The sequence below is a fragment of the Lissotriton vulgaris genome, chromosome 1_1 (assembly GCF_964263255.1).
Source record: "Lissotriton vulgaris chromosome 1_1, aLisVul1.2, whole genome shotgun sequence".
Classification (NCBI taxonomy): Eukaryota; Metazoa; Chordata; class Amphibia; order Caudata; family Salamandridae; genus Lissotriton; species Lissotriton vulgaris.
Window position 1 is genome coordinate 269,913,672 of NC_141685.1, and position 6,000 is coordinate 269,919,671.

A 6,000-nucleotide genomic window follows, 5' to 3' on the forward strand; every position below is an offset into this window, starting at 1 on the left:
CTCCCTGGATTCTGCTGCTGACATCTTTGGCAAAGAATCTCTGCAATGACCCTAAACTTTGGATTATACCAAGACTGTTTGAAAAGCCTAATCATGGCATCTCTCCCTACATGTGTTAAGTCATGATACATCCTTGCCATCTGAGACAATAAGCTATCTGGCATTATTGGTCTCCCATCAGTATACACCCACACTTCATCCTCCACTCTTCGAGTACATCCTGACTTTATCCAAATTTCTTTTTCTTCCTCACTGGCCTCTTCCTGCAGTTGTCTAATTCCCTCCCATGTTTCCACAGAATAGAACATTAAGCGACAATTTGTATTTTGTTTCTCTGTTCCTTTAATAGTTGAAACAGAATTTTGTGTACAGAATCGTGCCACTTGATCAGCATAACGATTCCCACTCGTCACATGGTCATTTCCAGATTCATGTGCCAAACATTCACCCACTGCAATTCCTTTGGGCACCAGTAGCGCAACTAACAAATCCTTTACATCTTTGCTATTTCTAATCGGTGATCCTGAAGAAATCAGAAAACCATGTTGCATCCACAACTGTCCAAAGTCAAGCTCCAACCCAAAACCATATTGACTGTCAGTGAATATGGTTTCTCTAAGTTTCTTGCCAATTATGCACGCTCTGGTTAAAGCAACCAGTTCAGAAATCTTTGCTGAATTTACTCCCTTTAGACACGATCCTTCAATAACCATGGCCACCATACAAGCAGCATAAGAAGCACGCAAAGCACCTCTTTCATCTCTCAAGCAAGTGCCATCCACAAACATTACACAATCTGACTCTGGCAATGGATTGTCTTTTATATCTGGCCTAGGTTTGGTACACAACTCTGTCATATCCAGACAATCATGATCTGCTTTAGCCACCACTTCCTCACAACTTGTACTTGGCAACAAGGTTGCAGGATTCACTGTTGTACATCGCGTCACAGTCACATTTTCAGCTACCAATATCACTCTCTCATATCTAGTCAAACGGCTATTTGTGAGACGTTGCGTACGCATCCTTGTCAACAGAATCTCAACAAAATGTGGCACATACACTTTCACTGGATGTTCCATCCCAATTGACTCACTCTGTTCCAAACTCACACAAGTATCAGCCACTGTTTTCAGACAACCTGGCAATGCTGCCACCACTGAATCCAAAGTGACAGAAAAGTATGCCACTGGACGACATGCTATTCCATGCGTTTGCTTTAGAACTTAAAGTGCACATCCATCGTTATCACAACAGAATAGTGCAAAGTCCTTCCAATAATCTGGCATTCTCAATGCAGGTTCTAGACAAAGATTGTCTCCCGAATCTACTAAGGCCTTAATGCTTTCTTCATCCAATTGAATTGGATTGACTACATCTTTGTGAGTCAATCTCTGTAATGGTTTGGTTGTCAGTGAGAAACCACTGAATGACTGTCTGCAGTATCCAACCATACCCAGAAACATTTGAACTACTTTCTGTGTTCTGGGAGGACCCATTTGCAAGATCACAGCAATTCGATCTTGTGATACTTTCCTGACTCCTTTCTCAATCTTGTGTCTCAAATTTTTAACCACTTTCTGACAAAATTGTAAGTTAGCTGGTGATACCTTATGCCCACCTTCTGCCAAATGGTTCAGTAGAGCAATTGTATCTGTCACACATGCTTTTTGTGTCTTTGATGCGACCAATAGATCATCTATGTACTGCACTAACACCGAGTATTCTGGCATTACCAATGACTCTAGACACTTTTTCAATATCTGATTGAAAATTGAAGGACTCTCTGTATACCCTTTAAGAATTCTGCACCATGACAAAACTAGGGGTGGGTGGAATTTGCATAGTCGCGTTACGCAAAGTTCAGCGAAACAGTAAAAAATCTCCGCGAGCTATGCAGAATTCTGAAAGCATGCGGAATTGCTTGTTCAGCCTGTTCGCGGTACATTTTTCCTGTTCGGGGATGCTGTTTGCGTGCCCAGGGGAAAATATCTTGCGAACTTGCCCATGCAGTCGCCATTTGGTGTGGCCATCTTGTTTCACTTGTCCCGCCAGTTCGCAAGGCAAGTTTTCTGTTCGCGAACGCGGATGTCCGATGGCGCGTCCGAATGACGTGTTTGCGATTGCACAGTATCGCTGGATCGCGAGGCCAGCTACTAAAATCTTGAGGCGCACGAGAACCGATAGGAAAACTCATTGGTGAATACAGGGATCCTTGTAAGTCACTACCAAGTGCGCAAACACACATTTTGAAAGCGGGAACAAGAAAAAATTATGCTACGCCGCAGATCAAGGAGTTTTCGGCAATTCTACGTTCTCCGCTGAACGCGGAATTGCCAAAATTCTGCAAATTCTCAAAGCGGAAACATGGTCTCCGAACTGGAACGCAATAATATATTGGCTATCCGGATGCAAAGGTATCAAGAAAAATACTTAGCACAAATCAAGTACAGTGAACCACTCTGCGTCACAGGGAATTTGATAAAGAATCACTGCTGGGTATGGCACTATTGTACAATAAGGTACCACAATCTGATTCACTTTTCTCAGGTCCTTAACTATCCTGTACTTACCGCTCGGTTTCCTAATTCCCATAATAGGTGAATTACAAGGACTCCCAAGTATGTCTCTCAAGATGCCTTGTGCAATCATTTGCTCTATTACAGGCGTAACTCCTGCAATAGGGGGGGCGTGGCCACGGCGGCGATCGGAATGGCTGCCTTTCCGTGAAGCTCCTCCATGCGGGATCCTGACGGCGGCGACTGAGATGTAAACCACCACTCCTGCTCCCCACATCCTTGTGGATCCGAACACTGATGTCGCCCGATCATCTGGGTGAATTGGGAGAACGCCACTCAAGTCAGAAACCTAGGTGTTTGCATTGATGACTCGTTATCAATGAAACAGCAGGCAAACAAAGTAGCTGGTATGTGCTTCACCATCCTGAAGTGGTTACGGAAGATCATCTGGATGCTACCGATGGATACCCAGAAGACCGTAGTCAATGCACTGATTACATCTAGGCTTGACTACGGTAACATCCTATACCTGGGCTCCAATCTAGCTGTGATTAGGCGGCTCCAACTGGTCCAAAATTCCGCCGCCAGGCTGCTTTGTAAGATCCCTAGGACTGCCAGAATATCAAAACACCTTAAGGACCTTCACTGGCTTAGGGTTGAGAACCGTGTCCGGTTCAAAGCATTGACCTACATGTTTAGGATCAAGGCAGGGACCGCCCCAAAGTACCTTCAGAATCTGGTCAGGCCCTATGTTCCTGAACGAAACCTCCGCTCCTCAAATGGAGCCAACTTTGTGGTTCCCAGATTTAGACTGGCCCGTATGGGGGGAAGGTCTTTCTCCCATCTGGGACCAGTTCTCTGGAACTCTTTGCCTTTAGCCTTGCGTAAGGAGGTAAACCTCGCCAGTTTTAAGAAAGGTGTAAAAACTTGGCTCTTTGATAAATAATTGCAGGCTTCAAACAGGTTGTTTTCTGCGCTGTCGGTGTTTCTTTCAGCTCTCACCTCCTTTGCGCCGGGAAACCCTTTGTGGGTATCTGTGCGCATTATAAGTGCAAAAAATAAATAAATAAATAAAAATAAACGCGGGAGCGGCCTGCTGAGAGTGCACGGCGGAGGAGAAACGGGGCCTTCGGACCTCGGTGCCATCTTCTCTCACTGTGCCGGATCGCTGGTGAGTGCCGCGCGGAGCCTGGTCGCCGGGCCTTCGCCCCCACAGGCGTCTCCTGCGGGGTTTCTTGCGCGCTGCCCGTCCGCTTCTTGCTCCCGGGTGGGAGCTGCTGGTTCTCGGTACAGTCTCGGCCCATGGGCCTAAGGGGTGCCGGGACCGGGGCCTCGATTTGCGGGCCTGGGCCGGATGTTGGGCGGCGGGCAGGGACTCTCACGAAGGGACGGCGGGGGTGTGTGAGCTCGGCGGCTGGGCGGCCGGGGGGCGCCGCTACGTGATTTTCAGTAACACTCGTGGGGCTCTACAACCCCTCCATTCCTCCTGTTCTGAGCGACGGGAGAGGGCCGCTCCCTGCCCCACTACATACTGGGGGTGCATTCCATTCGTTGAACCAGACCTTGGGCCTAGGCCCCTGCTGAGGCTGACCTGGTCCTCAACCACCTGGCCCGAGCACAATTCGGTCGCTGAGACCCTACTGTTGGTGGAACTTACTGGAACTTTCTGGAGCTTGGTGTTATTCTACCGCTCTCTCCTATTGCCGAACTATCCACGCCGCCTCTCCCGACTCAACTACGCCCTCCAGGCTACCATGGAGATGGGGAAGAGAGATCCTAACCAGAGGAAACTTAGCTTCGACAAGACCCCTCTTCTTGCCTGGTTCGTCGGCCGGGGCCTCCAACTCTACTGACCTGGGTGACTCGGCGGCTATGGTCGCCACCATGATGGGTGAAATGCGTGCAGGCTTCAAAGCGCTAGACACCCGCTTCGACAGTCTGGAGCAAAAGCTAGTAGACATGAGCTCCAGGGTGCAGGCCCATGACAGAAGGCTCGATGTGGCTGAATCAAGAATATCGGACATTGAAGATGGCGCATCGAAATCGCTTAAGAGACTGGAGCGGGTTGAAAAAACTACTTAAAGACGTGGCCATCTAAAACGAGGACTTGGAAATGCGCAGCAGGCGCAATAACATTTGTATTCTTGGCGTGGCGGAAACAACGGCCACGGGTCGGTTCGACACTTTTGTCGAAACTCTTCTGATCGAACTATTTGGCAGAGACACCTTCACTGCAGGCTTTGTGGTTGAGCGTGCACATAGGTCTCTGGGGCCTAAACCTCTCCCTGGCCAACTACCACGACCCATTATCGCCAGAATCATGAACTTCCGCGATCGTGACGCTGTGCTGCGTGCGGCACGCGAGGCTGGAGAAATACAAGCTGTCCTTCTTCCCTGATTTCACACTGATGGTCCAGGAGGCATGTCGCAAATATAACGGAGTTAAATCCACCCTCCGGAACTTAGGCCTGAAATATAGTATGCTGTACCCAGCTAGGTTGAAAGTGGATGTGAACGGCAGATTCCCCATTTTTGACTCTCCCGCGGAGGCGCAAGATTTCTGCCATGACTACAAGAAACAGGGCTCATCGGCAGCTACCAGTTCACCACCGAACACTCCACCTCGTAACGACACACAATCCAGCGCTGACCTTTTTGCTGAAACTGGCCAGGGCTGACTGCTCAGCGTTGAACACTGTTGCACCCTTCTTGAAACACTGTTATCTGGATGTGGTTCTTCCAACGTTTATTGTCTGGTCTCCGGTTCGGTGGCCGCTTGTTGGGATGCCCGCCTGGAGTGGCGTTGCCACCCCCAATGGCACGGGTCATGTTGTTTCTATTTTCTGGGGCTTTATCACATTTTTATTTGCAGTTCTATTATTTCTTTGAATGGTTATTAACTTTTGTAATTTGCACTATTGTTCAGCAATGGTCCGGGGACTGCCTCTCGTGGGATTCTGGGAGGCTGGGAGGTGGGTGGGGTATGGGATATGTTTTGTTTCTGCGGTCATGTATATTAAAGCTTAGCTGCGTGTATCATTTGAGCAGCTTGTTGTATGCACACTTGTTGCAGAATATCTTGAAAGTGGAAGTATGGCCAGGATAGGACTACAGACTGGTCCTTCAAGACTGACTTTGATGACTTGGAACGTGCGAGGGTTAAACACCACGAGGAAACGCAAACAGGTGCTGGCTTATGTGGCGTGACATGGGGTGGATGTCCTCTTTCTGCAAGAGACTCATTTGGTGCAGCCGGACGTTGCCTCGGTGGCCAGAGGGTGGGGATCGCACAAAGTGTATTCCTGCTATAGTAGATATGCCAGAGGTGCAGCGATTGTTGTGCACAAACGTGTCCCGTTTGTAATGACCGGCTGCAAAACTGATGAGGAAGGCAGATATGCGCTTATTATGGGAGTACTGTTTGGATACAAAATCACACTGGTGGGAGTATACTGCCCCAATGTAGATTCCCCTGCTTTTT